The sequence below is a fragment of the Panthera pardus genome, unplaced genomic scaffold (genome assembly GCF_024362965.1).
Source record: "Panthera pardus isolate Hobbes unplaced genomic scaffold, ASM2436296v1 HiC_scaffold_15, whole genome shotgun sequence".
NCBI lineage: Eukaryota > Metazoa > Chordata > Mammalia > Carnivora > Felidae > Panthera > Panthera pardus.
Window position 1 is genome coordinate 72,942,998 of NW_026526710.1, and position 18,938 is coordinate 72,961,935.

The window sequence follows — 18,938 nt, forward strand, 5'->3', positions numbered from 1 at the left end:
TATGAGACAGAAATCTGAGTGTGGGAGGTTTATTGGGGAGCACAGTGGGGAACCTCTGTGGAGCGAAGGAAGAGAACTGGGTGGACGGAGAAGATTAATTGTAGTGCAATAACAACAAAGACTTTAGCAAATGCCAAAGAGGACTCCGGGTTGCTCCAATTGAGGCAACGGGGCTAGGACTTCGTAACCCTGCACCCATCAGTCATTAGAGATGGGCTTCCTGTGCCCGTTTTCTTGGGAAGTCTGTAACACGAAGCGAGGAAGTTTTCTCTGGCCAAAGGCAAGTGACTCAGCTCTAAGCCATCGGCTGCCAAGGCTCCCGGCAGCTGGGGTAGTTAGTGTTTCCGATGGGGGCGGTGTGCCACAGTGTCCATTCCAGTTCATCTCTTGCACTCAGGGTGTTTTGTAAAATAAGTTTGCACCATCCAGAAATAGCTTCTTTAGAATTCTGGTTGGTCTCGTGGCTGGGAATCTCTCAAGAGTGATGGTAGAATGTTCTGCTACTCTAAGCACTGAAACTGGTCTGGGGACTGCAACTGCCACTTACCCCCTTCTCCCATTCTACGTGCCTTTCACCCACAGTGGGCACGTCTTCCTCCCTGATACGGTGGCCCAAGTGCTCACAGCTGAAGGCTCTGACACTGACCACAATGCTCTTAGCAGACTCCAGATGCTGCGTTTGTTCTCTTAACCCTCAAAATCGAGCCCGGTTAGAGAGGACAGTGGATTACCTAGGCGTTAAACCTATTCCCTCCCCCGACTGTGCCACAACAGACTTAGCTGAACGTGATGATCAAGGTCAATTACCACGGCCAGGGCAGTGACTCCTTTCTTTGCCTGCAGGTTTCATGGCACAAGAAGCCTGAAGGAACCAGGGGGCAGCTGTAGTTGAATGGCATCTTGCTGTGTTGTTCCTTGGTTGAAGCATTCTCGGTCTGGGAGGTAGAACTTCTGAACCTGCAAAGAGTTGCAGGGTAGGAAGTATGACATCCCCAAATGGCTCACTGGAAGGGATGATAATCTGGCCCTTCTGCTTCTACCTGTGTTTCAGAACTTGTGTATTCTAATTATTGGTGACACAATATCATAAGAGGGGTGTTGATTTATGTTGGACACGTTTTCCCAAAGGAGAGCACCTTATCCTCACAGGGTATAATCTCCTAGCTACCCATCAGGCGGACCTTCAACAAGCTGTTGCTTTGCTTTCAGAGGCTAGAAGCTGATGGCTGATGTAGTGTGTGATAAGAGTGGGGGATCTCCTGGTTGTATGCTCCTGCTGCCCCTCCTTTGCTACATAAAGTGGGTTCTTTGGTCTGCTGAGATGTTTTATGGAATCCCACGACGATAGAGAAGACACCTGGACCAGTAGTGCTGATTGAATCCCTGTGATCAGGAAAGGAAAACGCTATATCTCTCCCAAACAAAATAAGTCACTGCCCCTTTGAGGTTGGAAGGAGGTCCAAACTGATCTACTTGCCATAAAGAGACTTTTTTTTTAAATTTTTTAAATGTTTATTTGGTTTTGAGAGAGAGAGAGAGAGAGAGAGCGAGCATGAGTGGGGAAGGGGAAGAGAGACAGAGATACAGAATCTGAAGCAGGCTCCAGGCTCTGAGCTGTCAGCACAGAGCCCGATGTGAGGCTTGAACTCAAGAGCTGTGAGATCATGACCTGAGCCGAAGTCAGAGGCTCAGCCGACTGCGCCACCCAGGCTCCCCATGAAAAGATTTTTTTAAATCTCTAAAAGTTCTGGAAATATAATAAAGGAGTAGTCATGAAAATTAAAAACTGTAAGACATTGTGACTGGTGAACGAAGTTCATGTAAGGAAGAAATTATCACTTGGGTTTGAAGATTGAGAAAAGTAGAGGTTTATGAGATGGGAAATTTAATTGGTCAGTACTCTTGATGGAATGAACATTTATGCTGGGAAAATTAAGTCTCTTACATTTTCATACCTGACTTTGGGAATCCATCAGTACTAAAGGTTCTAGAATGTAAACATACTTAAATTAGTGCCAGGCACGTAGCTGAAGCCAATACAAACAGCCTCCATTTTCTTGGCTATTTCTGCAATACATTCCACTAACAAATTCCTAGTATTAACTAGATTCACTAACAAAAGTGATATCAAATTATTGTTCCCCAAATTGAAAATAATGCATTCTTAAGGTTGGAAATATGATTTGAGGGAAGCTGGTAATGAGAAGGGGCCAAGAAAGTCAACCTACTGAAGTAGAAATTTACTTTTGGCCCAGGATCATATTCTGTGTTGAGAAAATAATTTTTTTAATTTAATTTTGAACTTAAGATTTTGTTTTCTAATGTTTTGGTCTGAACTGGAATTTTTAAGATTCTATAGTAGTTGTAGGTGCTGAGTGCAATATGTTATCATGAGTATCCACCTCAGAAAAGGAGAATTATATATCCAGAAATTTTAAGAAATACATAAAGCAAATTTAACAAACAAGAAAGAGAAAGACCAAGAACAAAAGAAAACAAAAAAAATAGAAATCATCTTTTTTTTTTTTTTTCAGTTTCTTATGTTCAATGAGATGTGTACATTTTTGTGTTCTTAAAAAATCGATCTATCCATTCATCAGTCGATCGACACTTGGGCTGTTTTCATAATATGGCCATTGTAGAAAAGGCTGCCACCAACATCAGGGTGCATGTATCCCTTTGAACTAGTATTTTTGTATCGTTTCTGTAAATAACCTAGTAGTGCAATTGTTACATCATAAGGTAGTTCTAGTGATGAGCAGGGGTGTTGCATGGATGTGTTGAATCGCTATATTGTATACCTGGAACTAATATTACACTGAATGTTAACCAACTGGAATTTAAATGAAAACTTAAAAATACATATAAAAATTGATTTATAATATCTGTTAGAATAAGGTGTTAAAAATGCTTAATTAAATAATATATTGAAGCAGAAAGTATTGAGGAAAAATGAAACATAGGATCTCAAATAATACCAAATAAATGCTTTAAGGTTATGTATATTATAATTTTTAGAATACATAAATTTAATTTTCAATGGCAAATTTTGAATAGGCAAGCTAAATTGCCATATTTTTAATTTATTGTTTAATTCAACATGGATGAAATTAAATACACATACTTGAAAATGGGGTGCCTGGGTGGCTCAGTCAGTTAAGTGTCAGACAGGGCATGATGCCATGGTTTGTGGGTTCAAGCCCCGCATCGGGCTCTGTGCTGAGCTAACAGCATTAGCCTGCTTCAGATTCTCTGTTTCCCTCTCTCTCTGCCTCTCCCCCACTCACACACTCTCTCTCTCTCAAAAACAAGTAAATAAACATTGAAAAAAATACTTGAAAACGTAAAAATCAGATAATAGTGCATTTATAAGATTTTATATTGAAAATTAAACTTTATAAATAAAATACAGTTTTTACGTATGGACTTTTTGTTCATTTAATTTTTAAAATTATACAAGTAACACATGCTTGTTTCTGTAACTTGAAATTCCATATTCAGCAAATATGGAAATATACAAAAATAGTAATCTCTAATTCTATCTCATTGGAGTTAACTGTTTAATTAATATCTGCAAGATTTTCTCTATTTTCATGAACATGTACTTATTTTCTTTTTCTTTCTGTTTAACTTTTCTGTTAAACTTTTCTGTTTAACTGTTTCTGTGAACTTTATTTTGTCCTTTCAGACATGTATATGTAATAATCAGAGTGCTGCACATGATGTATTTTTTAAGTCATGCCTTTTAAAAAACTACATAATATTCAGTAATATGAAACTACTACTAATTATTTAACCAATTCCAAACTGATGGAAACTTGGGCTGTGTCTCATTTCCTGCCACTAGAAAAATTCATAATAAACACCTTTATAGATTGTGTAAAGTGAAAAGGCATTGAGTCTGTAGACATTCTTACCTACAAATACTCCTTAGTACAAAGAGTGAAAGAACAGAGAAGCTTCGTTTTGACTATTAATACCAGAATAGACATGAACAAGAACAATCTCTCCTTTGACAATCTAAAAGTATCTGCAGAATAGAAATATAACCATAGTAATTATATACATTTGAGTGCACAGGGCCAGGTACTAGCCTGTTTTCCTAAAATCGTAAATATGGATAACACCGAGAAAGAAAAATCTGTTTAATTGGAGGTAAAAATTGTGGCAGGAAAAGGAAAACAGGAAAGGGCACAAAATCTTATTTTATGACTGTTATTTATGCACCAGACACATTCCCATGTGAAGTTAGACTTCACAGCGACCTAGACAGGGTGGCCTCATCCATATTTGGGAGACGGGAAAACCCCCCCGAGCACAGTTTCCAGTTATCACACGGGTTGTGAGTAGTAGAGGTAAGGTAGGAACCCAGTTCTGTCTGCCTCCTGAGCCTTCCTCTTCCACCGATTCTAAGACATCATTTGTGAAGGCCGATAAGGTTGTATTTAAGATTTATAGTTTCACATTAAGATGGGATGAACTTACATCCCATTGCCCAGGGCAGTTCTGATTTATTCCTATGGTAATGTTTAATAATATCCTTTCCATTCTCAGAGTGTTGAAATGAAAAATGATCTATTTGCTTTACATAAGGAGGACCACCCCAGGTAAAATCCCAAAGTGAGAGCACTCACCTAATGGGAGAGGAAAGAGAAGCCTCTGGCTGCGATCACAAGGGGAGAGTCAGGGGTGCTGAAAATGGAAGATGGTCAAATTCTGTTCCCCTTCAGCAAACACGGGCCCTGCCTGGGCCTTCGGTTGAGAAGGGCTCTTACCTAAGCCCAAGAAGGACCAATTGCAGATTTTGGTTCTGGAGTCTCTAGACTGAGGCCGTGCGAGGGTGGCTCTCAGGAGCCTAGTGAGAGGGTGATAAATTCACAAATAACTGTAAACCACAATAGACATGCTTTGTGAGAGAGAAATAAAGAGAATGTGTGCAAAAAGAGAATTTGTACACCACAGGTACCAAAAAACTTGGGAATTAAGATGAAATATTTGGTGAATATTAATGGTTTGGCAGGATTTTGAAGTAAGGAAAGGGAATGGGGGGTTCAGTCAGTTGAGCATCCAACTTCGACTCAGGTCATAACCTCCCAGTTTGTGAGTTCAAGCCCCGCATTGGGCTCTGTGTGACAGCTCAGAGCCTGGAGCCTGCTTCAGATTCTGTGTCTCCTCCTCTCTGCCCCTCCCATGCTCATGCTCTGTCTCTCTCTGTCTCTGTCTCTCAATAATAAATAAATGTTAAAAAAAAATTAAAAAAAAAAAAGGGGAATGGGATAAAGCACATTCATCTCCATCAAAGCGGGGTTGGGGGGAGATTACATTTCTAGCACCTACATCACAAAATGAATGTTATGAACAAACTGAAGATTTTACTGGGTATGGATAAAAAAAGGATTTATCTCACTGTGGGAATCCTGGACCAATCATATTTGCTTCTCCCTCAATTTGACTTTTCTGAGCTAGTACGTATCTTCCCCAGAATTGAAATCCAGTACCAACTGCCTCAGGATAAATCTCACCACCTCATTTAATTAATAATGTTGCCAACGATTTCGCTGTGTTGTCAGAAAATTCCTGTATAAGTAATACAGCAATCTGATTTTCTGAATACACTGGAAGAAGTAAAAGCATAATTTGACTACCAAGTAGTTAAAAATACTTTTGTTTTTTGTTCTGGTAAACAAAGTGAAAGGAGCTGCTCCTGCTCAATTAATTCCTTGAATTTCATCCTGCATGGGCTTCCCAGGTCTGATTGTAAGTACAACAGTGCCCTCTATGCCCCGTTCTCTGTACAGAATTCTAGAGTTCGAAAACAACACCTAATGATCAAGGGAACAAAACTCTAGTCTTGGATTTATGATTTCTGTCCTCTATACGAAGAATAATAAGAAAATTTCAGTTATGTAGGCTTTAATCCAAAATACATATTCTCAATATTTTCTTTTAAAATAGCAGTATCTTCAGCGGTTTTCTAAGAAAGGACAGATGTCCGGCATAGCCGGACATATTTGCCTATTACTTAAGGTTTTTCCAAAGGCGTATCTGAACTATGAGAGATCTTGGAATTTCTTTCTTTAACGATATGATCTCTAAAATATGTCACTGCTGTGGAATGAATGTCTCGGGAATAAAAGGCACAGCGTAAGGAATGCAGTCAATGATATCGCAGTAACATTGTATGATGACAGATGTTAGCAACACTTGTGAGCGCAGCACAGGATAGAGAAGTTGAATCACTACTTGTACTCATGTTACCTGAAACTAATGTTACATGCTGTGTCAACTGTACCCAAATAAAAAAGATTATTAAGTTTGTCACTGCTAAGAACTAATGGAGCTGGATTTTCAGAAGTTCGTAAATTTGAAATGAGGATGTAAACAAACAAACAAACAAACAATAACAATCAGACTCTTTTTTTGGATGTGGCATTTCAACTTACTATTTAGTTCTAATCTCTGGTAGATTGAGGGAAAGTGATTTTAATTTTCGATCTGATAGTTCACTCATTAAAAAAAAAAACAACCCACAACAACCTGTTTTTAGCTTTTCAGTTGATAAGTATCCATGTTGTTGGGTGGAAGGAGTTGAAAGGCGATGTAGAAGGTGCAGTTTGCAAAACTATCTTCCAGTTGTAACAACTTGATCTTGACTGATAGTAGCAAGGACACTGGCTTATTTCAGCAAGATGTTTTGTGTGAGGCTTAATGCATGATCATCAGAGCAGTTGGATCTATACAGTGAAGGTTCTGAACTGCTAAAATACCATTTGGTCAAGTTTTATTTGCATAGCGACTGGTTTCGAGATAAAATTTCTAATTGTGATTGATCTGAAAGGCCCAAGTGGGGGTAGGAGGAGATAATGCATAAAGAATTTGATATCTCCCATGGATTTTATAAAAGTTTGGAATTCAAATATTTTAGCAATCTTTCAATTATCCTTTTTGGGGGTGTGAAATAATTCTTAACTGGATTATTAGAACCACATATAAATGGTTTACCTCAGGTCTTTGATTTGTATTAAATTAGTGTGTTTTTTAAAATTTTTTAATGTTTATTTATTTTTGAGAGAGAGAGAGAGAGAGAGATAGAGTGCTAGTAGGGGAGGGGCAGAGAGAGGGAGACACAGAATCTGAAGCAGGCTCCAGGCTCTGAGCTGTCAGCACGGAGCCAGATGTGGGGCTTGAACTCACAAACCATGAGATCACGACCTGAGCTGAAGTCGGACGCCTAACTGACTGAGCCACCCAGGCACCCCAAAATTAGTGTGTTTTAACTAAAGTCTGATAACATACCATAGGTAAAGTTGGTAAATTTAGATAATCTAAGTAAATAATCAAATATCTACTATTCATTCTTGCTTTAATTATCTCGTATTTAGTTTCAAAATAGTCTGTTATTTTTTAAAAGAATGTTTGAGTGTAAAAACCAAATTGACATTATTTGATGTTAACCACACCTGCCCACTGATAAGGTTGTAAGGAAGGTTCTACTGCTCACCTGTAGACATTGTGCTTGATGTCAGCAAAGTTTCTAAGTAAAACAAATGGCGATTTACAAGTGCAAATTTGCAACTTTCGTTGTAAAACGATCCACGGTTTACCTCATAAAGCCAAAGGCACTTACATTTTTAATACATGTTGAAACTGAAGGTTTATAAAAATCAAACTACAATCCCTCATGAAAACCAATAATTTAGTCTATATTTTTCTAGGCTGATAAAAAACATTGTAGCTGTTCTCCAAAATAGCTGTAATCCATCATGTGGAAATTGAAAGTTTCCAAGGGAAGATTGATTCAGCATTTTCACTTCTGCACAGAGGATGAAGTGATTTGGATACTAGAGAAACTAACAAGAAGGCAGCTTCTGGTGTAAGAGAAAATCATGCATTATTTGACGTATTTCAGAAGAGATACTCTAACTTTGACAGAATAATTCAATGAGACTTGATCTCATGACCAAATGTATTTCTAACATATTTATACTAAAGATATTTGCTATAAAATTTTAAGCTGAAAAACTTGATGAAGTTGATGTAGATGATCTCGTCAAAGTGTTTCAAGTTTATTCTGTTCTATTATTCTCTCTCTCTCTCTCTCTTTTTTTCTGAGATTGGGCTTCAGAAAGTAATGGAATATAAGGCTAATTATAATCACAGGATAATAATGTCAATTATATCTCTCAACTGGAAGACACTTTATTTCCTTTCCATTTGTTAAATTTTACAAAAGAACAAACTTGTATAGTTCAAACAATACTTGAATGAACAATAATTGAATTTCATGCCCCATCAGCCAGTCAAATTTAAGAATATTCCCTATTATTATCCCAGAGCACAAAGCATGGATCTCATTATATTCAACATAGAACAATGTCCTTTAGGGCTGCTAACCTTCTGAGTTCTGAGAGACTGCCTAAGGACAATTGCCTTTTAGAATAAAGCAAGTCTTCTGACCTTTCATCTAACAGTAGCCACTCTGAGAATTAAACTCCACCTCAACATTCATCCTTTTGATGAGGAAAAACTTAAGATAAATACCTGTGTATTTTTAGCGTTGGCCATAATTTGAAGATAAAATAGTTAAGTTCTAACTCTCTGGCCTTCCAGGCACTCACTGGCTTTCTCTCTGCTGTGTGTGTGTGTGTGTGTGTGTGTGTGTGTGTGTGTGTGTGTGTGTTAGAGGTCCTTTCAGCTTTGGTCTTCTTCTCTGTTCTCATGGTAAGAAAAATGATTACTTTGGCTCTAACAAACAGCCTGCTGGACATCCCACTGTACAGCAGGGAGGGAGCGAGTCAAAGTCAAAGGGAAATGAAGGCTCTTGAATCAGAGGAATTAGAGACCACTAGCTGAAATTTGCAGGCTGGGTCCTGTAGATAGAAGAGTTTAAATGACAAGGGGGTATTACATGTGCCCGCTCCCCATGCAGACAAGCTTCTGTAACTGAATACACGGGGCAAGGTATGTCTTAGAGCCAAAAGCATGCAAATAGCTCAATCCACATTCCCATCTCCAAACAAGTGCACTTATCACACTGGTGTCTCCATGATTTCTTCGTAACTAGGGCCTTCAAACCTCCGTATGTTTTGATCCAGTCTCCTTTGCTTGAAATACTCTTCTGTTGTTACCCATCCCTGTGAAAGCTTTTCCAGCTCTCGCAAGCAGGGTAGGCCATTCTCTCTCCCCGTTCCCATACTACTTAATATTTATTGCTTTTCTAACTACAGGCTTCCCTCAGAGATATTGTGGGTTTTGTTTAGAGCATCACAATAAAGCACATACAACAAGAAAGTGTGTCACATGAATTTGTTGGTTTCCCAATGCAGATAGAAAATCTGTTTCCACTATACTACAGTCAATTACACGTGCAGTAGTATTATGTCTAAAAAACAATGTGCATACCTTAATTACAAAATACTTTATTGCTAAAAAATGCTAAGCATCATCCGAGATTTCAGCAAGTCATAATGTTTCTGCTGGTGGTGGCGGAGGGCTGCTGACTGATCGGGGTGGTAGTTGCTGAAGGTTGGAGTGACCGTGGCAATTTCTTAAAATAAGGCAACAGTGACGTTTGCTACATTGATTGACTCTTCCTTTCATGAATGATTTCTCTATTGCATGTGATGCTGTTGATAGCATTTGACTCACAGCTGCCTTCTTTCAAAATCGGAGTCAATCTCAACCCCTGCGGCTGCTTTATCAACTAAGATTATGTAAGATTCTAAATCTTTGTTGTCGTTTCAGCAGTCTTCACCAGGAGTAGGTGCCATTTCCAGAAACCACTTTTTTGCCTCATCCATAAGAAGCAACTCCTCCTCTGTCCAAGTTTTATCATGAGATGGCAACAGTTCAGTCCCATCTTCAGGCTCTAGTTCCAATTCTAGTTCTCTTGCTATTCCCACCACATCTGTGGTGCTACCTGCACTGAAGTCTTGAACCCTCAATTGGTAAAAAAAAGAATAATGCATTATCTGCAAAGTGCAGTAAAGCTAAATGCAAAATAATGAGGTATGCCTATATTCCACTTTGAATATTGGATTCAAATTATTTGAAAATATAAGTAGAATGATCTACAAGTCAAGGAGAATCACTCTTAAGGAGAAGAAAGACATTGTGTGATAAAAGTGGTTCAAAATAGAGGAGTTTTTGAAGTTGGAAAACCTTTGCATTTCTATAGAGCCCAGTGAAATCTATATTAGTCTATTATCATAGACTGAGTAGCCTAAGAGTAGAAATTTATTTTCTATCAGTTCTAGACGCTAGAAGTCTGAGACCAAGATATGGATAAAATTTGTTTCTTCTGAGACCCCTCTCCTTGACTTATAAATGACAGTGTTTCTCTGGGTCTTTGCTGTTTCTCTATGTGTTTTTGTGTCCTAATCTTCTTATAAGGACACCAATCATACTGGATTAAGATCCACCCTAGTGATCCTATTTTAATTTAATCACCTCTTTAAAGACCTACTTCCAAATTCAATTCTAACAGGGGTTAGAACTTCAACATGAGTTTTATGGGGACACAATTCAACCCACAACACTTTCCGTTGGAACTCTGTTTCCAGTAAAGGGGAAGAAGTTGAAGTCATAAGACAAATAGGGGACTCATGAGGGAATGAGGTCCCTAAAGAACATCGGCTGGAACATGATGCAGAGGACGATGAGCCATAGAGGAGAGATATTGCTTTAGATAATAATGATTGAAAAGTAGATAAATGAAGATGAATTTATGCTTCTAGAGAAATTGGAGCCTGAAGGCTTGTATCATTTTTGGGAGAGGAAGTATGGTAGCGGTCGAGGTAAACTTTTGAGGAAGATTTGCTGAGTGGGAGAGGCTAGAAAACAATAACAAGAAGTTGAGACCATAGGCAAGAAATGAAGTCATGAGCCCCTGGGGCCTATGCTGTCTGGGGAAGGGACAGAAAATGGAAAGAAGTTAATGAAAGGTAGTGACAAAAGTGTTGAGGGCCGAGAGATCTCAGGATTTAGGATTAATTTGAAAAATAAAAACTGAAGGATGATATTTCTTCTAACTTTTATTGTTAGCTAAATATATCAGTTTTTTGTCTTCTCCAGACATCACTAAACTTTCTATATTAAAAAGTTGCTTGTTCTTTCATAGAGGTCAATACAATCACCCAGGACACGCTTTTATACCAGGTATGGTTCATTTATGATATGAAGCGTGTTTTCTCAGTATGTTAGGATGCTTTGAAAGATGTTGCCCTTGGGTAAAAGAATATAATACTTATTTTGAAGGAATAGAACCAAGGGTTAAAACGTTCATAATAAAACGAAATTGTTGCTAAAAATAGATTGCAGCTAGAAGTGGAGGGCAGAAAAATAATTTTGGGAGAAATGTCTGGAAAAGAAAAGAATGGTGTGTGGGGGTGAACCTCACCGACAAGGGCTCCAAAGTATATCAAATGAGAACTGAAGAGTGATCACAATTATGTCCGGGTTATAAAGGTCTGTTTTAAGTTCATGCGGTTTAAAATGTTTATCAGTTCCCTCTGCCATAAATTAGTACTGCACTATTATTAAAGTCTGCTAAAGTTCATATCCTTTAAAGCAAGAGAAGTAACAGGTGAACTTATTAAATATTCAAATGTCAAATGATGCATTCTGTAAAAAAAGAAAAGCCTTTATTTTCCAAAAGTATAGCTAAAATGTCCTGAGATAAAAAAAAATAAACAACTCACCCTGATTATTCATCACTCCTACTATCTTCACCTATTACTCACCACTGCTTTACATGTGATATAAATCCACAAAACTCTGGAATGAATTATGGATCCTTCCTCAATCTATTGCTTCAGCAGCTCCCCTCCTGCTTCAGCTACTCTACAGTGAAAAAGAGGAAATAAATTATTTTGATGATTTGAAATGGAATAAATAAATTGTACACGTTCATGCTCATTCCAGTCTTTCTATCTCAAAGAGTGTCATTCTTTTTTTTTTAAATAGAAAGTGAGCTACACTGTATTGAATTTACACAGGAAAAACCAAGCAGCTTGTAACTCTGATCATTCTCAAAGAGCATCATATTTTCCACCTTCTTTCAAATCCCTTCCTCTTTGTCTTTTCTTTTAATGTTTGTTTATTTATTTTTTTTTTTTTTGAGAGATGGAGAGAGACAGAGCATGAGTGGGGGAGGGGCAGAGAGAGAGGGAGACCCAGAATCCGAACCAGGCTCCAGGCTCTGAGCTGTCAGCGCAGAGCGCACCGCGGGGCTCAGACTCATGAACCATGAGATCATGACCTGAGACTAAGTCGGATGCTTAACCAACTGAGCCACCCAGGCACTCCTCCTTGCCTTTTCTTGGACACCTTTCTTCTGCCTTCCTTAGGCACAAGGGTACTGCAGATCTGACTGTGGAGATAGACACAGGTGGAATCTGAGCCTCAGAGTTAAGTAGCTTTTGAGGGCCAATGTTAGTTTTAAAACATGCGTTTAGGATTTAGGGCCAGATCAGTCTGGACACATCCACATTTGCATTATGGTGGCCAGTTTGAGCAGAGGGGAAGTTTGCCTTGGGATAGATGGAGAAAGCCAGGTAAGACTCATCTCAATAAAAATAGGATGACATAGGGATCCTCCTAACAGCTTCTTTGAAGGGACGAGATTCTCACTGTCAGAGATTCAGTTCTGAGGCTAAGATCATTTTTTTATTCATTTTGAAAGACTCTTAGTTGAACACTTACTATGTGCAAGGCATACACTAGAGGCATGAAATACAGAATAAAATAAGCACCATTCCTAACCCTGGAAAGATCATAGTCTGGTTAGAGATATTACTTGGTTTATGCTTTTTGTTTGGCTTGACTCAATCAGTTATGCGATCGTAGTGGTTCAAAAGTCTCTTGGGAGAAGTGGGGAAGATACAAGTTAACTGTGAGAGAGGTCGGGAATCTTCACAAACGTGACACGATTATGCTTTTGGATATGAGTAAGTTGGCTCAATATGTAAAAGGGAGAGAGTATTCCAGGCCAATGGAATAATATGAATAAAAACACAGGGAAGTGTTTAACTGCTTAGACATAATTCACATCTGCTCTAAATAGAGAAGATTTCCCCCCCCCCAATGGTTTTTCTCCAGAGAGAAATCACTAATCCTTATGTGACTGTTTAAATACATTAAAAAAAAAAAACTTCAAGATGATTCAGTTTTAAACATAGCAGGGAGGGCAAACTGATGGGGACACTATGCCAGACTGGTGAAAACTAAGCTAGAATAAACTCACGCTGATGAGTGCTCTTCTAGAATAAATTACAACTTTATCCCATGTGTACATAAAATACTATCCATATATAGAAATTTATCTCTCCAAAATATAAGGGAAAAAGTACAGCACAATCACTTAAATAATATTTATTACAATTATTTTGTATGTTTTATAATAAAACTTGGCTGTCAATAAAAGCCACAATTAATCTAAAAGTAATATGGGTGGGAAAGTCCAGATTCCATGATTGCGTGAGGGAGGTAATCAAAGAAAATCAGTGTAAATGTAACTTTCACCATTTCACTGATTACAGTGCCTCTGGTTTACAGTAGCAGCAAAGAATTCTATATATTTTATGTTATTTACTTGAAGATTTTGGGAAATCAAAAAGCAAATCACTGTTTTTTGCAAATCTATAGCTTGTTAGGAGGAAAATAACTGCTCCACTTTGCATAAACTCCAGGTCAGTTTCTCATCTGAAGTGCTGATCACTGCTTTCTGTCAAAGTGAGAAATTTGCTCAGGAAGTTTGTCAACAGGATAGTACCAGAGTAGGAAAGCTTTCCAGTGGGAGGATGTGGACGATAAGACAGAACAATAATTGCAGGATGACAAAAGTAAAAACAAACAAAAATTCCATATTTTTTGGTTGCAAAAGAATGGTCGTAATAGTAGATTGGAAGCAATTTTACAATCAGTGCTCTCAGATCCCAAGAGTTCCAATGTGAAATTAAACAGGAAGACAAGTCCACCTAAATTAAAAAAAAAGTTTTTACTGTTTATTTTTGAGAGAGAGAGAGAGAGAGAGAGAGAGAGAGAGAGAGAGAATAGGGGAGGGGCAGAGAGAGAGGGAGACACAGAATCCAAAGCAGGCTCGGGGCTTGAACTCATGAACATGAGATCAAGACCTGAGCTGAAGTCGGACACTTAACTGACTGAGCCACCCAGGTGCCCCCACCTTTATTTTTTTAAAAGATAATGACATAAGGTAAAGAGGAAGAGAATTCATTGATTTCGCATTGTAATAACAGACTATTTCCTTTAACCGTTTTTGAGAACAGAGTGTTTTCCCTATCAATTTCTTTTCATCTTGTTCTGTAATACATCTGATAAATTGAAGACATGTTTCCATTTAATGATCTCATTGCAGATTCCAGCTCAGTTTCATTTGGTGCCATTCACAGTAATCAGGAGAATGTTCCATCACAACTTTTAAAATCCTATCTATAAGTTTAATCCTGACTCTCATGAATCAATTTGTTTAGGATTAGCATCTTCAGAACTTGGGAGAATATAGAATAAGAATTCTAGAACTGAATATGGAATTGGTTCATAATTTTCCATCCTTCCACAGTGTCCTCAGTTTGTTTCCTTCTGACTCACATGTCTGACAAGATCAGTCTCCAGAAGCTTTAATATTCTTGGTTTGCAGGGAACTGTGGAAGGTTGATTGTTCCCCTCCTAAGCCAAACTGACCATGACCCACTTTATGGTTAATATTAATATGGAGGCTATTTTGAATTAAAACCTCCTACAAGTGTCTACAGAAATATAGTATGACCTGGAAAGTCAACATCCAAAGACTGTTGAGGAAATGGAGGGATTGTTCTGAATATTTAATTCTCTTCTTACAATAAACTTGTATTGAGTACACTATGTATATTTACATAGTGGTTCTAATAACTGAGTGGTATATACTTTTGGTTTGTTGGTTTGTTTTTTCCTCCTTTGCAGTATAACAAAATCTCAGGGCATACGGGATTGACATTTTCACCATAAATCCACAGGATTTCCACCATTAGTGTTTAAATTCTGGGAAAGAGGCTCTGTCTAAATTTTGTGGCCTCATATTCATGTATATTCACTTGAGGAAAGTAATTTTAAAATTACAGACTGCTTCAAATGTATGGAAAAATACAGACTATAAGAAACATCCATGTATCCACTGCTAGTCTTAACATCCATCCTGTTTGTTTAATGTCTTTTCACAAGTTTGACATACAATATCTGATACACTAAGGGGATATGTGTAACACAAATGTAAGCTAAGAAACAAAATGATTAAACAAACACCTGTTAACACCTGTTAACCTGTTTTCTCCTTCACTGGCTCATTTCCCTGCCTCTGCTCTTTCATCCTGAAAACTAAAGTGTTTCCAAGTTTGTTGCTACCCCCCATATGTTTCTCTCCATTCCCAATCTGTCATTCTGCACTGCCTTGAATTTGTTGTGTATAATTCTCATGCCGACTCTTTCTTTAACCCTTTTATAACAAATGTATGAAAACTAAGCAATGTGTACTTATTTTGCAAAAGATTTATTAATTTGATACTTGGAGCTCCAGTTAATTTTATCTATATATTAAATTAAGATACCAATATTATTTATCCCCTTTTCCATGGATAGTGTTTGGATAGTGATATATAGATATGGATATATTTTTTTCCTGTATGTGTCAATGCTTTGGTGAACATTCTTATGCAAGTTGTACACAAATGTTGACATTCTTCTAAGGTGGAGGGTCTTAACTTTGATGCACGTTGAAATCAGCTGGGGAGTAGTCAAAAACTCTGATGCCTAAATCCCACCCCCAGAAATTGTAGCTTAATGGATCTGCAGAGTGTTTTGGGTATCACGATTATATTCAAGCTCCTCATGGTGAACCGATTTGACACAGATTTACCTATCTAGAAGAATTACGAGGTTGTAGGAAATGTGTATAAATATCTTCAACTTCACCATATATTAATACACTGTGCCTCTGGGTGGGGGGTACCATTTTACACTTCCAGCAAAAGTGTGTGAATATTCTGATGAGTGGATAAAGAAGTTGTGGTTTATATATACAATGGAATACTACTTGCAACGAGAAAGAATGAAATATGGCCCTTTGTAGCAACGTGGATGGAACTGGAGAGTTATGCTAAGTGAAATAAGTCAGGCAGAGAAAGACAGATACCATATGTTTTCACTCATATGTGGATTCTGAGAAACTCAACAGAAGACCAGAGGGGAGCAGAAGAGGGGGGGAAAAGTTACAGAGAGGGAAGGAGGCAAACCATAAGAGACGCTTAAATACTGAGAACAAACTGAGGGTTGATGGGGGTCTTTAACATTGCCTTGTCCATGTTTGATTTTTTTTTTCTTCCTTACTAATTTTAGAATTAGCTGGTCAAGTTAAGCTTTTGATGGTAATTCCCATGAATGTGTAGATAAATTTGAGAAGACTTGCCATCATCATGGGACTGGGTCATCTTAAGATGGGGCAAATAATTCTATAAATTTAGATCTTTTCTTATGGCTTCCACTAAATTTTTATTGTACTCTCTCTAGACTAATTGCATCATTTCATTGGATTTCTTCTTTTGTTCTTAAATTTTTTTAAATGTTTTTACTTATTTTTGAGAGAGAGAGAGAGCGCAAGCAGGGGGAGGGGCAGAGAGAGAGGGAGACAATCAGAAGCAGACTCCAGGCTCTGAGCTGTCAGCACAAAGCCCGATGCAGGGCTCAAACCCATGAACTATGAGATCGTGACCTGAGCCAAAATCAGGAGTCAGACGCTCAACCTACTGAGCAAACCTGGCGCCCCCATTGGATTTCTTCTTAGGTAGCATGTAATTTTGTTGCTATTATAAATGTTTTCTTAAAAAATATAATTTTTAGTAGTCATTTATAGTCTATAGGAACATAACTGATTCCTGTAGATTGATTTCAAATCCAATAAACTTGAACTCTCTTATTAGCTCTAACAGTTTACCTATATATATTTGATTGGATTTTCTGTATTGACAATGATGTTGTTTGTAACCAGTGGAGGTTTTAATCTTTATAACTTATTTATTCTGTTTGACTATGTGATCTAGGACTTGAAGAAAATTTTGAACACAAGAGTGATAAAATTCATCCTAGAAACATCCTTGATTACATTTACCTTACTCTACAGCTTATTTTGTGTGATATTAATTTAACTACACAGCTTACTTTTAAATGTTCTGCCCTAGTTTTGTTTTGTTCTTTTACTTTTAATCTTTGGTGTCCTTGTATCCTTACATGTGTTTTTTGTTAATAATACATATCTGGATTATGTTTATTATCCAATTTGATTAACCACTGTCTTTTTTAAAAAAGGGTTTCATTGAGATATAATTTATAGAACCACAAAATGCGCCTATTTAGGTGTGCTCTTCATTTCTTGTAGTGAAATTATAGAATTGTGTAGCCATCACCAAAATCTAGTTCTTTTCCCCTAGAAGATCACTTTCAGCTACTATGGGTAGTGCTGCAATGCACATTCACAGACAGATCTTGTGTGGACATAGCTTTTATTCCTTTAGGAAAATGCCAAGCAGTACGGTTGCTGGGGCTGATGGCAAGTGGATGTTTAACTTTTCGAGAAACTTCAAGTTGTTTTGCAAGGTGACTGCACTGTTACATTCCCACCAGAGATATGGCAGGCGCCTTGTTTCTTCACACCCTCCATTTGTCTTTTTGTCTCCATCTGTCTTTTGGAATACAGCCAGTCAAGTACTTGGGGAATAATATGTCATTGTGGTTTTAACTGGAATTTCTCAAATGACTCATGATACCAAACATCTTTTCATGTGTTTATTCACCATTCATATACCTCTGGTGAAATGTCTATTCAAATATGTTCCCCATTTACAAAATTGGGTTGTTGTCTTCTTACTGAATTGTTAGTGTTCTTTCTATGCTTTTAAATAAGTCCTTTGTAAATTATATGATTTGCAAGTCTTTTCTCAGAGAAGGTGGATTTTTTTTTCATCTTAATGGTGCCTTTTGAAGACTATTATACTTTTAATGTTATATATTCAAGAGCCCTTTGAGTAACTGAAGTTTACACAGCAGATCCCGGAAGGTCCTATGTTTTCTAATCTCTCTCTTTGGCTGATGACTTCAGTCCATCTGTTTTTGTTTTTTTCCTGTCAGAGTAGTTTTTAGATCTATCTTTTATTTTTTTTTTTCATTCTTTAGTGTCACTTGTCAACAGTGAGAGGGTTCATGAGTTGAAAGGATATTTGTAATAATATAAGAGATGCCTTTCATTCTGTCACAGTGGGTGCTTAGGTTTTTCAGAGGCCACATGACGGATATTGAGACAGGTAGAAGGCAGAGGTTATCTTCTCTTAAGTTGTAATTAAGGAGATTTGCAAAAATGTGAAACAATGGCACTCTTCTTAGTAGTTTTGGAAAACGTAGTTATTTTTCATGTAAATATTTATGTTAATATGTTTTATTTTTTCCAGTGAATTATCACACTGGAGGGGGTACTGAGACCAAAGTGTTTGAGAATTGCCACACTGCATCATGTTCAGTGCACTGTGGGCTTTGTTTGTGTGTTTATTTGTTTGAGTCCTGCTCAGGACTGCATGTTCTTTGCTTGTGAGGGCCCAGAGCTTTCTTTCATTTCTGAAACATCAGCCATGATCTCTTCTAGCAGAGTCTTTGCCTTTCTCTTTATTCTAGTCTTCTGGCTTATTTACTGGACTTAACTTATTTTTAAGTTTATTTATTTATTTATCGAGAGAGAGAGTCCACACATGCATGTGTGCAGGGGAGGAGCAGAGAGAGAGAGGGAGAGAGACAATCCCAGGCAGGCTCCACACTGTCAGCACAGAGCTGGACACAGGGCTCAATCTCACCAATGGTGAGATCATGACCTGAGCCCAAACCAAGAGTTGGATGCTTAACCGACT

General features: G+C 37.7%; 1 pseudogene; it reads left to right on the forward strand.

Annotated features, from left to right (window-relative positions):
- The first annotated feature begins 484 nt into the window (after positions 1–484).
- Positions 485–18,938, forward strand: part of LOC109275589 (glutamate decarboxylase 1-like) — a 66,875-nt pseudogene continuing 48,421 nt past the window's right edge.